Here is a 24369-nt window from a genome sequence, read left to right on the forward strand (position 1 = left end):
CAACTCTATATATTCCTTAACAAAATAGAGTTGGTAAAAAGATAAATTGAATAATTGTGGAAATGACAAGAGACATGCTTCATTCTCAAAATCTTCATGATGAGTTTTGAGAAACTCTAGTAAATGCAATATATACAAAGAATAGGTATTTGATAAATACTCTTATATCAATGACAGAGCAAGAAGCTTGGAATGAGAGATAACTTTGTATTTCACATATGAAGACCTTTGAATGCATTGCATATGCAAAGACACTAAATTGTATAAGATCCAAACTTGATGCAAAAAGTACAAAGTGTATTTTCTTAGGAAATTATAAAGGTACCAAGGTATATAGGCTAATGTATTTGGATACCAAAAAGTTCATCAAAAGTCATGATGTTGAATTTTTAGAACATAAGAGTACTTGTAAGCACTTGGAGATGTATCCAAGTAGGAGTAATGATGTGTTTGTGGACACATCTCTAATTCCAATAACAAAAGAAGACAAAGAAGAGAATAAAGATGACAAAGATGTAAATAAAGATGAAGAGGTAAAGAAGATAAAAAAATAAAAAGGCCTTATAAATTTTAAAGACTAGAAATAAAAATATTGAATATTATGATGATGATGATGATGATGAAGAATATTAACCTTTAAGAAAAGAAGAAAGAAGAAGCTTGGAAGAAAGCTTGGAGTAGAAGAAGCCGAATCTCCTTCAAATTAAAGAAGATATGGTTCAAGAGAAAGAAGACCTTGTGACAAATGGTGGAAGAACCACATCTTTCTTCAAGTAAGTGAAGAACATCCAAATATTACTCTCCTTACTGATCCATTGTTTTTGTGTGATGCTATGAAGTCCTAAAATGTAATGAGAGAAGGTTATGAAAAAAGAGTACCAATTTCTTATGAATAATGGTATATGAGAATTAACACCTCTTTTAGCAAATCAATCTATTATTGGTTGTAAATGGATGTTTAGGACTAAAAGAGATGCAATGGATGTAGTGATGAGATACAAGAAAAGATTAGTTGCCAAAAGATATTTACAAGTTGCTGAAATTAATTTCAATAAGATTTATGCACTCGTTGCCTAATTTACTATGATTAGGACCATTGTGGCAATTGGAGCAAAAATGGACTTAGAAATATACTAAATGGATGTAAAGATGGTATTTTTGAATGAAAAATTGTAAAAAGACATCTACATGGAGCAATCTCAAGGATTTGTACAACAAAGAAAAAAACATCTTGTATGTAAGTTGAAGAAATCCTTGTATAGATTGAAACAATTACCAAGAGCATGGTACCAATATATTGACATATTTTTTTTTTCAATAAGAGATTTATAAAGAATAAGGCTGATGATTTATTATATGTAATGCAATCTAAAGAATTCTTGCTGATTGTAATCCTCTATATTGATGATTTAATCATCCCAACTAAGAATATGAAAAATAAGGATTGAATGAAGGCTGTATTTGAAAAAGGGGTATGAGATGAGTGATTTAGGAGAACTCCACTATTGCTTAGGAGTGGAGTTTGTAAGAGATCATGATAAAAAAAACCATTATAATGAGTCAAATCAAGTACATTGAAGAAGTATTAAACAATTCAACATAGAAGAGTGCAAGTCCATTGGAACACCTTTGGAGGCCAATTTGAAGTTGATGAAGCTCATGGATGAAGAATTTGCTGAAGTTAAAGATGAAATGCAAAGTATTCCATACAAGGCAACAATAAGCTCACTTATGTATGCAATGGTTGCCACAAGAGTGGATTTTGTATTTAGTGTGAGTATTGTGAGCCAACACATGTTTAAGGTAAGAATTTTTTATTGAAAAATGATAAAAAAGATATTGAGGTACTTGAAAGATACAAAGAACTTTAAATTATGCCTTGATAGTAATAACATTAATTTACATGGATATTTTGATGCGGATTGGGCTAAAGATAAAAATGATAGAAGTTTCATAATGGAATATTTATTTTTTATTGGAGTAGGTGCCATTTCATAGAATAGCAAGAGACAAGCTACTATTACAAGATCAACCATGGAGGCTGAGTACATAGCAACAAGTCATTGTACACTAGAAGCATGTTGGATAAGATAACTCTTTAAAGACATTAGACTTGTAGAATTGGAAGCAATTTCAATAATGTGTGACAATCAAGGATGTCTTACATTTACTAAAAATCCAAAGCACTATTCAAGAATCAAACACATTGATGTTCAACATCATTTTATATAATAAAAAATTGAAGATGGAATAATTGGTATGAAGTATTGTGCTACAAAAGATATGCTTATTGATATGCTTACAAAAACATTGATAAAGAATAGACACCATGAATTGATAAATATATTAGGCTTGAAAGCATTTTGATAATTAGCAAAGTAGGAGTGTTGATAATCAAGAAGATCTTATATAATTGCCACCACAAAGAATTAAACCATAGTAAGTTGCTAATAGTCAAAAGATAATAAAAGATTAAAAGATATTACTATAGTAGTGGCTAAGATTTTTAGGTGGTAGCTAAATTAAGAAGAATCTAGAATTTAGTTGGATATAAGAAAAAAAAATGAAAATAATTAAGTTCATCTATAATTGATGTAAACTCTAGTTATAAGTAAAGAGTGTTGAAAGTGAGAGTCATCTTATTTCACACTTTACTTTGTGTGCAACTTTGCTGATGCTAAGTATTGTGGCTTTTAACTTCTTTTTCTTTAATACTATCTTTTTAGTACTACAATGAAAGATATAAGGTTAAATAGAATCTTTTTTAAGCTATATTTTTTTTACAGTAAAGATTTTTTATTCTTTATCTTGATTTTGATTAATATTATGAAAAAAACATCAATCTTTTTTGCTACATTTAAAAGATTCTTAATTGGATTCTATGTACATTCATTAATATTATATTAGTACCAATGAATAAAATATTCTAATTTATTTTAGAGCTACCTTCAATCTAAGACTCCTTCTATTTCAAATTCTTGATTATTATCTACTTCTATAGGAAAAAGAGTCATTTATCTTATTTTCAAGATATTTATTATCTTATATGGCTCAAAAAAAGACATATGGAATACAAGATGGATCTTCATAGATTCTAGTAGATGTAATTGATAAACAATTGGATTAATTTATTCATAAATAAAAAATAGTCCAAGCTAACATTGTCGTATTTTGACATGATTATATGATGAAAATATGACTAAAAATGATTTTTTTAATTAATATTCTATTATATTAGTTCAATAAGAATTCAAAGTATTTTAATAAGGCTTTTATGAAAGTCTATTAGCCTATTTTCTTGTCTTAATAGCAAGTAGATAAAAGTTAATTAGTATTTTTATCTTCTAGGATATAGAAACTTTTTTTACTGCCTTAGAAAGGCCATAAATTGTTAAAATCAGGGTAGAAGAGATAAATGGTTGATATAGTTGATACTAGGGTCAAGTTGAGGAAAGGATTGGACTAAAAAATCCTTAGGATAGATTAGATTGATACCTAGGGATCGGCCATTTGTGAGACAGGGTCAAAATCAAACCTCTACTCACTAAAATGATTGCTTAGGGCAAATTAGGGAGGCATTGAAAGATCGGAGATTAGATTTTGAGAGCTAGCTTGAAGCTCTTTCTAGAAGCATAAGGATTGTTTTATAGAGTTTTTGAAGACTTGGCAATTATTATTCAAAATCAGGATTTGTATTGGTGATTTGGGTAATATATAATATAATTAGGGCTAGCAATTTTTGCTAGTTCATACAATTGGTGTAACATCTACGGTTCAAAATTTGATACTATTTGGATTATTAGGTGTGCTAATTGTATAAAAGATTTTGTGATAATCTAACGGTGTGATTTAGAGATATCTAGTTTTTAGCACAAGAGGGTTTCAAAAGTTGGCAGTTTGGGGTTGGATAGGGTTTCTGTAATATCTAGAGATCTACTAGTCGGATCAAAGTATAAATTTGGCATGGTATTAAAGGACTTAAAGGTAATTAATTTTAAGATTGTAGCAAAGTAATCATATTTTATTACCAATGTAGAATTAAGGTTGTTCTTTATAATACATATTTGCATTGATTTTTTGTTGTTTTTGAGCTATTTTTAATTATATCTATATTATTGTATATAACTTAGATAAAAAATTTGTCAAATATTTTGCTACAAGATTTTCAACTTTTAAGAAGTTAAAAGCATTAATTTATAGATGATAATTATAATTAACAAAGAAAAATATTTATTGAATAGAAAAATATATCATATTATTATAAGAAAATTTTGTCAATAGTAAAAAATCATCCAATCATCTTATTGATAATTAATGATATATTTCAAATATTACTCTAAAATTTAGTTTACTTACTTTATTTATATTAATTTAAAGATAAAAAGCCAAAAATATCTTTATATCCACCTTTAGAATCTTAAAAAGTATTTTTTTAAAATATCGATATAAATTGAGTCTTCTTATCTAAAATAAAATATTTCTTGAAAATCCATGATAGCAATAAGTGTTGAAAAAAAAACTTGATTGTATTTTTACCAATAATAGATTTTATACATGGTAAAAAATATACCATCTTAATAAAATAATTTACTATCACAAATATAGAATCATACAAATTTAAGATTAAAAAATCTATGATAAAATTCACAAAAATCAAAAATCATAGTTATTTTGTAATAGATAATAGTTGAAACAATCTATAAAGTTGATAGTAAAGAGTTTTTGATCTTAAACAAATGTCACAGGATTGTACAAAGTCTTTAATTGCCTTCTACATTTGAAGTTGCCAAAAATCTCTAGATATTAGCTCCAAAATGTTATTGTATCAAAAATGTCTGAATGTTGAAAAGTCATGATGAGCTTTGGTCAATTTCTTTTAGTTCAGTGAAGATTCCGGTATGGAACATCTAATATTAAAAATAATTTATATAGATTTAATTATGATTTGAAATTTTTTAGATTTTATCAATTTAAGTTTTCAACAAGTTAATTTGGATGAAGTTTTAATCAAAGATGAATTTTTAAACATAGATGAAGTATATAGATGAAATACTATTTAAAAATAAATAATCATAAAGATGATATTTTTTCAATGAATGAATTTTAATTAAAATAAAATAAAAATAAAATAAAATAAAAAATAAAATAATAATTAAAAGACCAAAAATTAAAAAAATAATTAAAAAAATTATGGCATTAAATTATTAAGTGATTTATTATGGTGAATGTCAGTTAGTTATAGAATGTTGGTTTGATTATTTGGATTAATTAAAAAGAATTAAGAGTGAATTGATTTGGATTTAAATAACAGCTATAACTTCTAAAATTCATATAGTTAAGTCACTTGTTGTGAATTAAAATTAACTTCTAACAAGTAGAGGTTTATTTCAGTTGACATCTTTACATATTAGATGTATAAGAAGAACTGCAACTTAAAAAAGTTCTTAAAGAAGATTTGATAATAATTACAAATTTCAAAAAACATTCCACATCCATGATTGTTTTTAAGATCTTCCAATCTATGATAGTTTGGATCTTTTTAGAATCCATTACAAGGCCATTATTTGAAATGATGTATTCTAAAAAGTCAACTTGATTAGTGTAAAATATATACTTTTCTATCTTAGTGTATAATCTTACAAATCTAAGATTTTGTAGCACATCATGAATATAAAGTTCATGCTCTTCTATATTCTTAAAACAGACTAAAATATTGTTTAGATAAAAAAATGACAAAATCATTAAGAAATTCATAAAATATATTATTTATTAGATGTTGAAATGCAATTAGTACATTCATGAGTCCAAAAAGCATGATATTATATTTGAAATGTCCATATCTAATTTGAAATGTAATATTCTATTCATTTCTTTTTTTAATATATACTAGATTATATATTCTTTTTAGATCTATTTTTGTATAGATCTTTACTTGATTGAATTGATAAAAAAGATCTAAAATCAAAAATAGAGGATACATATTTTTAATCGTGATCTTGTTGAGTCTTTGATAGTCTACTTGTATTCACAAAGATTTGTAATTTTTCTTCACAATTACGATGAAAGCTACTGCTAGAGATTTAGAATGGTATATGAGGTTTTAAGCTAACTTCTTGTTAATATACTCTTTAAGTACAAATAACTCATTTTACAATAAATTATAGATTGGTCGAAATAGTAGTTAAGTTGTAACTTCAAGATCAATGAATTAGTCATAGAGACAATATTTTAAAAGAATATCTATACTTTTCTTCTAAGATATCTTGCAATCTATCGCTATCACACTACATGCACCTATATACTACACCTTCCATTGGTCCTAGTCTTTGTTTTATTGATACTCTTGATGATTGATCTTTTCTCTTTAAGTTTTGTAAATTTGATTTATAAATCATTCATCTTATGTATGATTTCATCAATGCTCATTTCTTCTTTCTTTGATGTAGCTATTGAAGGTTGAATCAAAGATGTTAGATGGATAGTAGCCACTTTTACCTTAGATGCTTATAATGATCTTTGAATACCCACTTTATCTTTTTTCTTCTCTCTTTTTACCAATAATTCTATTGCTTCCTCCACTTCTTTTTAATTTGTTGTCAATCCTTCATCTTCTTCTTTATCTTCAAGTAAGATTTCCAACTTCTCTTGCAACTCTCCATCAACCACTTGAAGAAAGAGCTCCACCTTACTTAGATCCAACAATTGCCTTTCCTTCTTTGATAAAGAAGAATATTGCTTTTCAAACTTCTTTAGTAATTTTGTTGCTAGAAGATCCTTCTTTGGCCTTTCAATCTATTTTAAAAAAGAATTTTTTGTAACCTTATCACTATCTTCTAAGAAAAAATCATCTTTTAATGCTTAAAAATATTTCTTCCATGAACCTTTAAATTGTCATATAAGAGACTTTACTTGATTTCTTATCTTTAGCATAGAGGCTAATTCAAATAATTAAACCATCTTTCTTTCAAAAACATGCTTCAATTCCATTTTCTTTATATAATATCTTAAATATTTTGTAATATCCTTTCCTTCAAATTTATCGATCTTGTCTACAATCACTTGTAATGTTTTTTTTTGCCATATCCTCTTTGCGATCTTAAACCTATTACTTTTACATGAATAAGGCAAAAGCTTCAAACATGCTTGTAGAGTTAGGATCAAAATACATACCTTGTCCTCTACTAGTTCTACTACCTATAGCTCCAATTGATGCATCATCCATAGCTTCTTCTTCAACTCTCTTGCTTTTCTTTTCTATAATTCAAATAATCCAAGAAAACCAAATATCTTCCATCTCAAGCGTTTCATGTCGGGTTCACCAAATATGTTGTACTATGTGGCATTTAGCTTGAGAATGCACTGACACCTTATTATGGAAGATAAAGAAAAAATTGCAATAACAAATAATCAATACGAGTAATCAGCTTTGGTAACAGTAACCAATGACAACAACTAATAATTAATAACAATGACCAATAATCAATAGCAGTAGCTAATAATTAATAGCAATAATCAAAAATCAATAGCACTAACCAATATCCATTAGCACTAACCAATAACCAATTGTGGTAACCAAAAACCAATAGCAATAAGCAATATCCAATAGCAATAGCCAATATCTAGTAGCAATAATTAATATCCAGTAGCAAAATCAATATCCAATAGCAATAATCAATATCGACCAACAAAAACCAATATCTAGTAGCAAAAACCAATATCCAATAGCAAAAACTAATAACCAATAGCAATAACCAATATCTAGTAGAAAAAACCAATATCCAGTAGCAAAAACCAATATCCAATAGCAATGATCAATATCTAGTAGTAAAAACCAATATCTAATAGCAAAAACCAATATCCAATAGTTGTAGCCAATATTCAATAGTAATAACTAATATCTAGTAGAAAAAATCTAATATCCAATAGCAATAACTAATATCTAATAATAATAACTAATATTCAATATCAAAAATCAATATTCAATAGCAAAAACCAATATTTAGTAACAATAACCAATATCTTATAGCAAAAATCAATATCTACTAGCAAAAACGAATATCCAGTAACAACAATCAATATCTAGTAGTAAAAAACAATAATCAGTAGCAAAAATCAATATCTAGTAGCTATAACCAATATTCTTCAAAAATACAAAACTTTAGTACTTAATTTCTTCCAATCTAGTTGTTGGATTGAGCTCAAAATTTTTGAGGAGCAAGATAATATTCTTAACTTCAAATGGATGATAATCACAAAAATGTGCTTGGGTGTGGATCAGCCTTCTTCTTTAATCTGAATGCTGAATTTTCAGTGCCAATCTCTTCTTATCAAACCATTCAATCAATTCCAAAATTTTCATATATGAAAGAAAATAAGTCTACTACTCAAATACATAAATTTCACTTAAATCCAACTGATAGATTGCAAGATATCTTAGAAATCCTCACCGATCCTCAAAATCCTAAATTTTGAGACCATAATCCACAAAAACCTTAATAATCTTCCATTCAACCCTTTAATCAAGTTCAAATTTACAACACATATTAAGCACAACTATAACCATTAATCTACAAAATTTTACTTGTAGATTTGTTACAAACTCTTGAAATCATCTAAAACATCAGTTCTACTTTATTTTATAAAATCCTTGTCATCTAAAAATAAACTTGACTTTTTAAAGCTCTTACAAAGTCATTGCGAATCCAAATCACAAAAATAATGTTTATCGAAATTCTATTCAGGCTACTCTCAAATTCCACTTTTTGATCTATCAAAGAATTCTGAAGTTACTGTAGGTGCTCAGTTTTGTGCCTCGAGGTCTGATTTTGACCCAAGTTGATAACCGGCCGTCCTTGAATATCAAATTTTATTTCTTTTGTCTTAATTTTTATTAAAATCAATTTCTAACTTCTTCTTATAAATGCTCATATTTTTTATTTTTCTAATCTATTTTATTTTGCCTTATTTATGATCCAACAAAGTAAGTAGAAGGCCATTTGTAAAAGGTAATATTGGTACTTTTTAGTTTTACTACCTTTTTGACTATTAACTATATCTCTAAGATTATTTGCTCTAATACTTTGAACTAAGATCTCCTACATTATAATAATTTTCATACTCTTTCACTTATTAGTCATGTTACATCACGATAGTAGATTATACTCTTCTAAACTAATATTATTTTTAGTATCTTTTTTTTTCTCAAGTCCTATCTTCTACTTGTCTTGAGCAATATTAGACATTTATTTTTTAAGTATTATCATGGCAGAGCTTGTTGAAATGAAGAGTGCAATGGCATAAATGGAAGAAAATTTGAGGGATTAATGCTTGTAGTGCATCAACTCAATTTACTGCCACAATGAACAACAAGAATAGTAGGAAGTGAAGATATAGATATGATTGGAGCTGCTTCAATAACTACACTCAATCATGTCCCTTTTCTTATGGTGGAATATCCTTCTGATATTAAAAAACCAAGAGTTGCCTTGCTTGAGAAGTTTGATGGTACGAGATTGAAGTCTTAAGGATTTATCAATGAAGTATAAGTTGTGATTGAACTTCAACTCCAAAGCTATTCAACTCTAAGATCACAAGTTAGCTTCATTGGTTTACTTTTTTCAAGTTCAATATTATTTTAGTTTTTTTCTTTTGTTGAATGACAAGATCCAATATTTGATAATTTGGAGGCTTTTTTAGTAGAGTTTCAATCTATATATAAAAAATATGATGTAACTTATGTTGCAACCAACAAGTTTTGTATTTTATAATAAGGTAATTAATCCATAACATTATATGCTTCATAATTTTGACAACTTGTAATTGATATCAAGTGAGATGATGCTACACTTATTAGCCAATTTTTCTATAGATTACAATATGAAGTAAAGAAATTAGTACTCAATTTACTTGATCCTCAAACATTGAGTCAAGCTATTGACTTTTCTGTGAAATGTGACAATCGACTTTTCAAATTTTGATATGAGAGTCATATAAGTGGGCTTCAATGCTACTATAATTTAATGGCAATACCAATGACTCTTCAACATATACATTCAAAAGTAGAAGATATGCAAATTGATGCAATACGTTTCAAACCTCTTAATAAATAAGAAAAGACTCGTCAATGTTAGGAATGATTATGCTTATATTTTGGAGAATCTAAGTACATTACTTAATATTATTGAAAGAAACAATACAATTATAAAATGAGAAGTAAAAATATCAAAGAAAATAATATATTAAAAAACAAGTTTGTTTAACTATAATAGAGACCATGCGATTGGAACCTTGTACAATATCTAATAAAGGTCCTATTCTCTCCTCAAAACTCTTTCTTTGTTTTACATTAAAATATTATTTTAGGACCTAAACATTATAAAGCCTTTGCCTTGTTAGATTTAGGAGTCTTAGCGTATTTCTTAGATGAAGAATTTGCTAAAAGACTTAAGATATCTTTAATAATGAAAACTAAACTTGTTCACATAGAAGTCATAGATGGTTGCATGTTATCTTTTGGAGGTGTTATTTATGAAATCCTTCCTATAGAAGTAATAACCAATGGTCATAATAGCTTTGTGGTATTTAATATCATCAAATCTCCCTCTAATTTAATCTTTTTAAGTTTCTTATGGTTAAAAAAATATAATCCTCAAGTAGATTGGATTTCTCGTACTCTTGACTTTTCTAAAAGTATAACTAAGAGAATAATTAATCAAGTAGAAAATCATAAGTCTAATATACTTAAACCTATATTTATAGATGCAAGAGCTTTCTTGCATGCTGCAAAAAAAAAGATCATCTTGTATCATTTATGCTTCATCCGTTTTTAATGGTATAAAGACTTTAAGTGCCATTCCAAGCCAATATCAAGAATTTCAAGATATATTTGAAAAAAAGAATGAAAATACTCTTTTAGCTTATTGTTCTCAAACTTGTTCAATTGACCTTCAAGAAGGAGCTTAACTGCCATTTGGACCAATCTATAACGTGATGAAAAAAGATGGAATATTACGGATGCGTGTTGATTATCAAGGATTCAATAAGATCACCATCAAAAACACATATCTATTATCTTTAATAATTGGACTTCTTGATTAGTTGAATTAAGCTAAGATCTATACAAAAATAGATCTACGAGGAGCAACAATATGGTATGCATCAAAGAAGGGATGAATAGAAGACTATATTTTGAATCAAGTACAATATTGTGTTGTAACATGATTATATGGTAAAGGATGATAATATGGATCTTATTATAGAAGAGCTAAGCTAAAAGATAAAATAAGAAAACATTGATAAAAGATAAGAAAGTAGTAAACTTTTAGTAATAATGCTATATTTTTAAAAAAGTGACTTCTACTTATTTTGTAATTTCATAAATAAGGAAAAACAAAGTAGATTAGAAAAATAAATCATATAAGCATCTTTAGGAAGAAGGAAAGAGTAAATTTTAGCAAAAACTATGTAAAAAAATTAGATATTGATACTTAAAGAGGACTAGTTATAAACTAGGATCGAAATCAGATCGTAAGGCACAAAACCAAGTCTCAACAAAAAAATTGGGATTCTTTTAGAGACTATAAACTAAGACTTGACTTGATAGAAATTTTTTGAAAATTGATTTGAAGTGATTTAAATTTGTATTGACTTTGTAAGGGTTTTACAAAGTTAAAGTTTATTTTGGATTTATGAAATAAAAAAGGAGATACTTTTTGGAGAATTTCATAGGTTTGGCAGTAGATCCACAAGCAAAATTTTGAAGGTTTAAGGATTTATATGTATTCAATATATGCTATGAGTTTGAGCTTGATCAAAGAGCTAGATCAAGGATTATTGAGGTTTAAGTGGGTTAAGATCTCAGAAAGTAGAGTTTTAGGTTGAATAAAGATTTCTAAGATTTCTTGCAATCTATCAATTGGATTGGATTAAAAATTATGTGTTTAGATAGTAGACTTATTTTTCTACATATGTGAGAAATTTGAGATCAATTGAATGGTTTGATAAGGAAATATTGGTGTTGGAAATTTAACATTTAGATTGGAGAAGAGGCCCGCCAATATCAGAGCAAATATTAGGATCGATCTTCTTTTTAGTGAGTTCGATCCTCTTCAAAAAAAATTTACTTATTTTCAACTTAATTTTTAAAGAGGTGTATAAAATTTAAGTTAAAATCAATAGTTCATTCATTAGTTATTGAGATTTAAATCTATTGTAGGAATTAATCAAGATTATTTAGGATTTGGTTAGTGCTTAGTTAGGATTTGGTTAGGATTTGGTTAGGATTTGTTTAGGATTTGGTTAGGATTTGTTTAAGATTTGTTAAAGATTTGTTTAGGATTTATTTTGGATTTTTTAGGAATTTTTTTAGGATTTGGTTAGGATTTATTTAGGATTTGTTTAGGATTTGGTTAAGATTTATGTAGAATTTTTTTAGGATTTGTTTGGGATTTGATTAGGATTTGATTAGGATTTTTTTAGGATTTGATTAGAATTTGATTAAGGTTTGTCTAGAATTTGATTAGGATTTGGTTAGGATTTGTTAGGATTTGACTAAGATTTATTTAAGATTTGATTAAGATTTGACTAGGATTTGACTAGAATTTGATTAGATTTTAATTAGGATTTAATTAATATTTTTATTTTAATATTTTATTAAGGTTTTTATTTTAATATATTTTGAATTTCTATATTATTTTTTTTTATGATTTCTTTAAAGGGTCTTTAAGGATACTTTGTGCTCTTACATAATTTCTTTGAAATTTTTATTAAATTTGATTGATGTTTGATTATACTTGCTAATCTTTAATTATAATTTATTTAAGAATCTATTAAATTTGTTAAGACTTGTTATTGTAATTTTCCTTTTATCCTCTACAACTAGGTGCCTAGTGCATTTTTAAGCCAAACGCCACATATTATGACAATGGACATTTTGAATATAATGTCATATCTTTTGGCCTTACAAATTCACAAGTAGATTTTCAACATCTTATGTATGATGTTTTTTGAGAATTTTTGGACAATTTTATTGTCTGTTATCTTGATGACATCTTGATCTATTTTAAGAATAGAAAAGAATATGAACTTCATCTTTGTTGTGTATTACAAAAATTAAGAGATGTGGGACTCTATACCAAGATAATAAAAGTGTATATTCTATACTACTGAATTTGATTTCTTAAGTTATATCATTTCAAATGCTAGACTTATGATCGATGCTAAGAAAGTTCAAACTATTATAGATTAAAAGATCCCAAAAACAGTCTCAAATGTCGAATATTTTTTGGAATTTGCCATTTACTATCGGATCTTTATCAAAGACTCCTCTCAAATTGTAGCTCCTCTTACACGTTTGACTTGTAAAGACAAACTTCAACAGAATCAAGAAGCAAAAGCAACATTTAAAGCTTTAAAAACAACCTTTGTTTTTGCACCAATCTTGTATTGCGTTGACTTCTCTAAGGCATTCTTTATGGAAACAGATGCATCAGAATTTGCTTTGGGTGCTATATTATCACAAATGACAATAGATGATAAACTTCTTCCAGTAGCTTTTTATTCCAAGAAATTTTCAATACCTAAGATTAACTATAAGATCTAGGACAAAGAGCTTCTTGTAATTGTGGATTCTTTTTAAGAATGGTACTATTATCTAAAATGCACTTTTAATCTAGTCATTGTGTATATAGATGACAAGAACCTCAAGTATTTCATGTCAGCTCATATTTTAAAATGTCACAAGGCTCATTGGAACATGTCTTTGTCAAGATTTGAATTCAATATTATTTATTGGTTAGGATAACAATAAAGTTTATTCAATGTACTTTTTAGATGTTCTTATCTTATATCTAAAAAAAGAGGTGCAACTTTTAATCAACAAAAGATAATTTTATTATACCAAAAAAATTTCATCTTTGAATAATGAAATCAACATTGACTATTGATTCAACTTTTTTCAAACAAATTCAATCAAGTATGTCTTTTAATCCTCTTGTTCATGATATTAAAAATACTTCATCTAAGTCTAGTAATACTTCTAAGTTTGAGTTCAAGAACAATCTACTTTATTTCAAAGGATGCCTACATGTGCCAAAAAAAACACATTTATATATTCTTCAAGTATGTCATGACTTTCTAGGAGCATGACATTTTAGATACAACAAGACTTTGGAGCTAATATCTAGAGAATTTTGGTGGCCACAAATATACAAGACTATAAAAGACTTTGTTTAATTATGTGACATTTGTTCAAGGTCAAAAATTCTTTGGCATCAACCTGATAGACTTCTTCAACCATTATCTATTTTAGAACAACCATGGTCTTCTATTTCTATGGATTTTATTATAGATCTTCTAGTCTTACGATCATATGATTCTAAATTCATGATAGTAGATTATTTTACTTAAATGGCACATTTTGTACTATGCACAAAATCTATCATAAGTAAAGAAACTGCTAAGATTTTTCTTAATAATATCTATTAATATCATAGATTATAAAAAAGATATTATATCAAATATGGAGGCTTAATTTGTATTAAGATTTTAAAAAACTCTTTTTAAGATTCTAAAGGTGGACATAAAGCTTTCTTTGGCCTTTCATCCTCAAATTGATGGAAAGATAGAGTGCACAAATTAAGTTTTGGACTAATATTTAAGGTGTACCATCAATTATTAATAAGACAATTGGACCCTTCTTGCCATTGACAAAGTTTTCTTATAATAATACAATGGATTCTTCAATGCAATAAATATCTTTTTTTACCAATTATAGTTGCCATCTATGACTTGATATTTTTGACTTTTCAAAAGTTGATAATCTTGTGGTAAAAGGTTTGGCAAATTATTTATTAGAGCTTGTAGAATAAACAAAAAAAATTGTGATAAGCTACTGATTGGTTATTGATAACCTTGATAATTAGACTGATGGTTATGTAATTTAGTTGGTAACAGCAAGTTGTTAGTGAAATAAATGGTTAAGAATTCAAAGGATCATAACCTTTGGAATCCGCTTACCGACGGATCATCTTTTTGGTAGGATAAATAGGTTGAGGAAAGAGAGATTGAGGCCAAACTGTGAGAGTCGTAAGCGGAGAGCCAGACTGTGAGAGTCGTAAGCTGGGGTAAGCTTAGTGCTACCTCTTTGTTTTCTTTGCTTTTATTATATGCTCATGAAGAATTGTGATTGAGAGAAGTATTATTGAATTGATAGTCATAGAATAGATTATGTATTAAATCAAGATGGAAGTAGTAAGCCTTGGTGTTTTATAGTTTGATAATTGATTTTAAATAGCCAGAGTACAGTCAATTGTGACACTAATAGACCCAATTTATATAACTAGTCTTTTCCCGTGTTCGAACCCACCTCTATTACTTCAATTGCTTTGATATATCGAAGCTTGAATACAACGAAAACAACATTTTGGTGCTGCTGTCAGGAAAATGATAACAATATGAAATATTAGAAATTGATTGTATCAAAAGAATAAAAGATTATGAGTGATAATCATAAAGGAGAGGATTATCAATGAATCAATAGACAAGTGAAAGCAAGACAAGAGCAATTATGCATAAGAAATCTCCTACGGAAATGACAAAAAAGAATTGTAGGTCAAGTAAAATCAAAAGAAGAAAAATTCACATTCAAATAGCAAAGAGACCAGTGATAACACCAATGGCCGTAAGAGTGCTAGAAGTACCAATTGCAGTACAAATGGGAGCAATAAGAGACCGAACTACAAGTGTGGTACCATTACCTACTTTTAGTGGTTGGTCGGGCTTTCATCTCGATCACCATATATCTCAATTCTTGACAACCTGCATGGCTAATAATGGTAGAACTGAAGATATTTGATTGAGATAGTTATAAATAACTTTAAAAGATACAGCTTTTGAATGGTATATTCGGCAATCAGTGGGTAGATTTCTCAATTGGGAGGCCTTGAGGAATGCCTTCCTAATCCATTTTAGACCAATTGGATTTAAAGATCGGCTTCAAGAAAGTTTTATGAATAGCAGGGTGTTTGCAGAGAAATTCGTAGAGTCCTATTATAGCCAAATCGTGGATATACTTCGTAAATGGTCAAATAATCAAATACTAGATGTATTTATATTGTCGATATTAATCAATGGTTTGCATCTACCAGAATTAAAATTTTTTGTAAAAGAGGCTCGATCAGCTACAGTAGAGGCATTGTTGGCACAAGCAAAGGTGTGGGAAGAATGTCATTATGACCAATTGTTAACAATAGGGGCCACGATGATTCCACGTTCAGGAAGCCAATAAATACAACCGAGAAATGTGTCGATAGGTAATTATCCACAAATGGCTGCATCCAATATGAAGAATGTTATGTTGCAAAAATCAATTAATGCTACAACACTCCAAGCAATAGCACTAATAACAATGACACCTTATTTTACATTGCCAACCTATCAACAACCGAATTTTCTCACAAATGCGACCGTTAAAGATCTAAATGAAGCCTTTTTATTAAATCTAACAAAGAAGATGGAAGAATTGGCCGTAAATTTGGCTAAAAATAAGGAAAAATAACATAAGCCTTCTAATACAAGACCTAATGTATGGTGTAATAATTGTAAGGGATAAGGTCATTTTAATACGGAATGTCCATCACCTTGACAAACGGGTGTTCAATGTACATTTTACGGAGGAAAGCACCCTACCCAAAACTGCTAGTATTTACAAAGGCAACAATAATTTAGTAATTAGACCATGATCCCACCGACTCAATGGAAAATCAATCAAGTTCAAATGGGAAATACATATAGATGGAATGAAAATCGATCTAATTGACTAAACTGAATATTCAATAACTTTCAAAGTTCCAATTTTAATCAAAGGTCTACATCAAACCCCCAGAATTACGGGAAGGAGCAGCAAAGGTATCAGCAATATGTTCCACTAGCATCATCGAACCAAATATCCTCTATACCAATGAAACAACCAGGATCATTTTCTAATCCTATATGGAACAAGCCTAGTAGGTATATACTAGTAGAGATACCTAATATGCTAGATGGAGGTGCAAAAAGATCACTTTGTTGTTTTCGTTGCAGATAGATTGGTCATTTTGTTGGTGAATGTTCCAATTACAGAGCTAGTGACGTTTATATACGAGTATGTATGAATTGCAAGCAGTCGGGACATACTTATCAACAATGTAATGCTCCATTCAATTTCAATAATCGACATCAGCAGATCAAAAGCCAAAGAACAATAGAGGAGATAAATCAAGGTCCTCAAGATTCACGAGTTCATTAGGTAGAAGTAGTCCAAGCTATCCATATAAAAAATCAGCAAAAGGAAAAAAAACCAATTCAATATTTAGGTGATCTTGAAGCGAAGAACCAATTCGACCCAATTACTAGGCCATCCAATCCAGGTCCTGACATGGGTTCCTTACTCAATATAAGACCTGATCCGATTGTACGCCCTAATGAGGTACCAATTACAGAGGCTCTGATTCTATGTCAAGTTGTTCCGTTTTCTATACAATTTTAGAAAACATCCTTTCTGTTGAATGATCTTCTAAGAGGTGTGAATTCCAAGAAATCAATATCAACCCAATTTAGAGAACAATCTTACCCGTTGAAAGAATAAATTTTACAAGCTCCGTCAAATTTAGTTCTAATAGCTTTACCAATTTCCAATATAAAGAAAACCAATTTACCTATGTAGGTGTCTAGGACTAGGAAGAAGAAATGGACATTGGAAATTACTAGTAATATAAAACTATATGATATTCTAAAAGATTTGGATACCATAGAGTCCATGATCTCTATGAAGCAACTATCGACGGTAGCACTTGAGTGTCGAACTATCTTAAATTCCTTATTAATTTGTAGCAGATCTCAAAATAAAGAAATTCGAGGAGTAAGTTTGAATCTCGATTCAAGTGTACTAACAATTGATGTCTCAATTGATGGAGTGTTATTATCAAGAGTGCAAGAAGATGGAGGATCTAGTGTAAATCTTATGAATGCTGCTACAATGAAAGAGCTGGGTTTGGATCACTTCTTGCCTACTACAGTGGTTTTGAGAATGGCTGATTCCAATTGAATTAAACCTATGGGTATTATACGGAGTATTGATAAAGTAATTGCGGGAATTATCTAAAAAATTAATTATATTATTTTTTGATTGTGAAGCTGTATATTGTCATATCCAATTTTATTCAGACGATCGTGGTTGTATTAAGCTAAAGCTCAAAATGACTAGGGCCGTGGTATATTGACAATTGAGAAAGGTAATGATAAAATTAAGCTTCAAATATATCCTGTTCAATATCACAAAAAAACTCAAGTTATCTGTTTAGAATTCACATTGGATTGTGAAGATGAGTCTATAGAAGAAAAAATTGGTACACCTGACCCAATTTATGCTGATACAAGGCAAATTGTCGAGCACACTAGAATGAACTACCAGTGTAGGGGTTCGAGAAAGTACTTAGTTTTTTCAAATGTTATTGATGATTTTGATAAAATGATTGCATATTGGATGAATAGACAGGATATTAATCACATTAGTACTATGGAACTAGAGTTGGAAAGTTCTAATTTGTCGAATTTTATAAAAGATTTTGAAATTGAGTAAAATATTATTCTAAAAACTCTTGAAATTCCATGATGTAAATCAATTAATTTAGGTACAGGGGAGGCTTTCCAAATCATTCAGATTTATGACAGTATAAAAGACAAGGAAAAAGAAATTTGGGTGGATTACTTTTTAACACATAAAACTGCTTTCACATGGTTGTATGCAGATTTGAAAGGAATTCCAGCTGAAGTTTGTGAGCATCAAATTATATTGGAGGAGAATGCTACACTAATACGTCAAAGACAACATCAACTTAATCCAAAATACTCACTTATGGTAAAAGAAGAACTAGATAATTCTTGGAGGTTGGATTTATCTATCTAGTTCCTTTCAGTGAATGGATTTCACCAATTGTTATGGTACCAAAAAAGAATGGAAAAGTTTGCATCTTTCAAGATTTCCACAAATTAAATGCAGCTATTAAGAAGGATTATTTTTCTTTACCATTCATGGATAGTATATTGGATGTTATTGCTGGACATGAATGTTATTCATTTCTTGCTGGATTCTTTGGTTATAATCAAGTTAAGATTGCAAAAGAAGACCACTTAAAAACTACTTTTACTATAGATTGGGGGACCTTTGCTTATAAGGTTATGCCGTTCGGGCTTTGTAATATACCAGCTACATTTCAAAGGGTAATGATGCAAGAATTTGAAGATTATCTACAAATTTTAATGGAAATATTTCTAGATGATTTTTATACATTTAGTACGAGAGTCAGGCATTTACAATGTCTCGATCAATATTTGAATCAATGTACTAAATATGGAATTCCTTTAAATTCAAAAAAATTCTAATTTATTGTATTTTTTGATAAACTGATGGATCATATAGTTTTGATCTCAGACATTGCTACAGATCCAGATAATATAAAGATTATAGTAGAATTAAAGCAACCAAATACTATTAAGGGTATTCAAGCATTTATCGGCCATGTCAATTATTATCGGCAATTTATCTATCTATTCACAGTTATATACCTTCTCTTGTGAAATCTCTTAAAGAAACCACCAACCAATGAGATCAGTCCATTTTGGACAAAAGAATGTATAATTGAATTCAAAACATTGAAACAAAAATTGGTTTCAGCACCAATATTGGTAGCATCTTGTTGGACAAAACCATTCCAAGTTTATATGGATGCATCTAATATCACAATTGATTCTAAACTAAGCCAGGAAGATGACCGGGGTTTTGATCACCCTATTTATTATATAAGTTGTCAATTAGTAGCAACTGAAAGAAATTATACAACAATCGAAAGAGAAGCATTGGGCATGATTTATTCCATACAAAAGTTTCGACATTATCTTCTTGGTTACAAATTTATTTTCCATGTCGACCATGATGCTTTAAAATATATGATTAATAAGCCTCAATTGAGTGGTCGTATTGTACGATGGATTTTACTCTTGTAAGAATTTGACTTTATTATTTAGGTAAGACTAGAAAAATAACATTCCAATGTGGACCATTTATCTCAGTTATCCAATATATTGGGTAATGAACTCATTAAGGATGCACTACTTGATGCGAAACTATTTGTGGTAGATGTAATTATTCCAAAAGATAGTGAAATAATTCAATACTTGATATTTCAAACCTTCACACCTAATTTTAATGAAAAGCTTAAACAACACTTAATATTAAAATAAACACCTTATACGATGATTGGTGAAGCTTTAAACAAACAAGGCAAGGATGGAGTTTTGCAACGCTGTATTTATCAGACTAAAGTACGTACTATATTGGAAGGATGCCACTTGGACAGTTGTGGTGGACATTTTGCGGAGGACAATATAGCTTGTAAAGCTTTATATGCTGGTTATTGGTGGCCAACAATATTTGCAAATGCCCACCAATTCATCCGTCATTGTGATCCGTGACAGAGAACAGGTCGACCTACTCAAACTTTAGCAATGCCATTGATACCAATTTAGGCTCCAACACCTTTTGAAAAATGGGAAATTGATTTTATGGGACTAATTGCACCAGCCTTGAGAAATGGACAAAAATAATATATATGTCATGGACACAAAAATACACGCTCGAGATCGAACAAGAAGTTCAAGAAGAACTAGCAAGAAGTAGATTAAATAAATGAATACATGAACAACACCAGAGAGGTGAGCTAGAGCTCCAAGAGATGTGTTGTCGAGACTGAAGAACTCTTCAACCTTGATTCCAATATATACTCCTATTAAAGAAGCTTCTTAAGTAACTTCTACCAACTAGGAAGCTTCTAGAAGGTTCTAGAAACTTGTCTCTAGAAGGTTTTAAGGACTATGTCCATAACATCCTCTACCAACTAGGAAGCTTCTCAAGCAACTTCCATCAACTGGGAAGCTTCTAGAAGGTTCTAAAAATATTTTTCTAGAAGATTTTAGAAACTTTTTTCTAGAAGTTTTTAGAAACTTTTCTCTAGAAGGTTCTTAGGACTATGTCCCTAACATCACCCCCTCCTTTAGCTTCGAGGTCTCTGAGAAGCAAAATTGTTCATAATCAATACCAATGCAAGAAAATGAAAATTTGTCGCATAACGTCTGCTATGAACTCCAATTGTTGTTCACGAGGCAAGTGGTTTATTGGCCCTTGAAGCTAACGGTAGTGGCCCACGCCATTGACTTCTGACCAAGCATGAACTTCTGTATCTTCATTATAAAACTGTCCTACAAATACGCCTTCTAGCTGACCATCGTAAGCAGGCTTGATCTCTAATACAATCACCAGTGATCGGTTACTCGGTATCCTCCGTCGTCATTGTGGTATAGATAGTTCTTCATCTGGGGGTCGCCTTCATGAGCTAGTCGGTATTAGGGACATATTCCTTAGAACTTTCTAGAAGAGAAGCCTCTGGAACCTTTTAGAGAGAAGTTTCTAGAAGCTTCTAGAAATGAAGTCTCTGGAACCTTATAGAAGAGAAGTTTCTAGAAGCTTCTAGAAAGGAAGCCCTTTGGAACTTTCTAGAAGCTTTCTAGTTAATAGAAGTAGCTCGAGAAGTTTCTAGAACCTTCTAGAAAAGAAGCCTCTGGAACCTTCTAGAAGCTTCCTAGTTAATAGAAGTAGCTCGAGAAGCTTCCTAAGTAAGAGTATATATAGGGATCGAGGCTGAAGAGTTCTTCAGTCTCGACAACACACCTCTTGGAGTTCTAGCTCACTTTTCTGGTGTTGTTCTTGTACTCATCTATTTAATCTAGTTCTGCCACTTCTTCTTGAACTTCTTGTTAGATTTGAAGTCTATATTTTGTGTCCGTGACAGTTTGTCGAGACTACACTAACTTGAGATATCAGAGCTAGTTCTTTCTTAGTAGAGTGTGAATTACCCCTCTACTTGAAGGTATACTAGCATTTTAGAGGTTGCGGATTACCCTCCTCTAAACTGATACTTTTTTTGTTACAATATTGGAGTCTTATTCTTCTTGGAGAGAGTGGATTATTCCTCTTCTTGAAATTCTTAAGGCGTTTTATAGGTTGTGGATTATCCTCCTATATACCAATATTTCCTCTTGTAGAGTCATTTTTGTCCTTCTTTTAGAATGGCCGGAGGTCAAGACATTAGTATGACAGAAAGTTGGGAGTCTAAGTTAGATGCTATTATGAATGCCCTCGCTACATTATTACAAAGAACTGCAGAGATTGAAGGAGTGGTGGCAAGGCTTCATAATGATGGAGTATGTGGGATAGCACAATCTAAACTGCACCAGCCTCAAACTTCTGCACTTATATAAACAACTTTACCTCAGGTTCGACAAGAACCACTAGTTCTACAATATAAGGAGCCTCGAGTTAGCCTTCCATATAAGTTCGATGGAACACGTTCCAAGTTTCGAGGATTTGTCAATCAAATGAGGTTGATAATAGTTTTACAGCCCAAACGATATCCAACGGAGGAGTCACGTGTTGGGCTTGTTGGAACCTTACTTACGGGACAAGCCCTATCATGGTTTGCTCCTTTGTTTGAGAAACGATCATCCATATTAAACAACTTCGAAACCTTTTTGGAAGCATTTGCGGAAGCATTTGGTGAACACGATAAGGTTCGATGGGCTACAACAAAGATCCAGTGGCTACGACAGGGGATGCGTTCTACATCAGTCTATGCTTCGAATTTCAGGCAATTAGTATGAGACATCAATTGGGATGAAGAAGCGTTGATGAGTCAATTCTATTGGGGTTTAAGAGATGATGTGAAGGATTTGCTATTAACTCTTCCTGATCCACGAATGCTCAATGAAGCCATTAGCCAAGCTGTGAAGTGCGATAATCGCCTATTCCAACGTCGCCAAGACCAACGCTCAAGACAACATTCAATTCGCCATGCTCCAACTATGTTGGCAAGCAGTGTGAATTCGCATTCAGAGATAGCAGACATGCAAATTGATGCGATACGTGTCAAATCTCTTATTATAGAAGAAAAAAAGCGACGTATGGAAGAAAATTTATACTTGTATTGCGGTGGAGAAGGCTACAAACTCGGAAACTGCTCCGAAAAGCAAAATCGAGGCATAGTCAAGACTAGGGGAGTATTCGTTCAGGAAAACGAGGATGCCCAGCCAGAGTAGGAACCGTGCGGCTGGACAATGAAATATCCCAACAATAATCAGGTTCCTTTCTTTGTGCTCAACCTGCACTTTGTTTTACAATCCCTCTGTTTATCGGCCCTCAAAAATTGAGAACCTTAGCACTACTAGACTCAGGAGCATCTGCTTGTTTTTTACACGAAGAATTTGCAAAGCGTCATAAGATCCCTTTAGTACAAAAATCAAAACCTGTTCATGTTGAGGTCATAGATGGGTGACCTTTATTGTCTGGTAGCATCACACATGAATCAAAACCTATAGAAGTAACGTTTAAAGACCATAGTAGTCATATTATTTTTAATATTATTAGAACCCCATCAAATCCTATTATTCTTGGTCTTTCTTGGTTGGAAAAACATAATCCATTGATAGATTGGAGGTTGCGGAAGATGACTTTTCCCACAAAATCATCCAAAAAAAAACCTAGTAAAAAACCTCAAAAAAAGAAATCCTTATTCATTGTAGCAAGAGCGTTTATAAGATCATCTAAGGAAGGCACTCCATTTGTCATTTATGCGACTCCAACTACCGAGGAGAAGATCTCAACAGCAAGTATACCGGAGCAATATAAGGATTTAGAAGACGTGTTTCAAAAGAAGAACGTCGACATACTACCGGAGCACCAACCATATGATTGTGCCATAGACTTGTAAGAAGGAGCACAACCACCTTTTGGCCCAATCTACAATCTATCGCAAATAGAGTTGGCAGAGTTGCAAAAGTACATCGACGAGAATCTAGCCAAGAACTTCATTCGTCATTCAAAATCATCAGCTGGAGCACCCATCTTATTTGTGAAGAAGAAAGATGGATCATTACGGATGTGTGTGCACTATCGAGGCCTCAGCAAGGTAACAAAGAAAAATCGTTACTCATTACCCTTGATTTCTAGTCTCTTAGAACAACTTGGATGTGCGAAGATCTTTACAAAAATTGATCTAAGGGGAGCTTATAATCTCGTACGAATCAAGGAAGGAGATGAGTGGAAGACAACATTCCATACAAGGTATGGTCATTTCGAGTATAATATCATGCCTTTTGGTCTTACCAATGCTCCAGCAGTTTTCCAACATATGATGAATGACATCTTTCGAGAACACCTCGACGATTTTGTTGTCATCTACTTGGACGATATTCTAATATTCTCTAAAAATAAGGAAGAGCATG

The sequence above is a fragment of the Physcomitrium patens genome, chromosome 5 (assembly GCF_059467195.1).
Source record: "Physcomitrium patens ecotype Gransden chromosome 5, ASM5946719v1, whole genome shotgun sequence".
NCBI classification, from domain to species: domain Eukaryota; kingdom Viridiplantae; phylum Streptophyta; class Bryopsida; order Funariales; family Funariaceae; genus Physcomitrium; species Physcomitrium patens.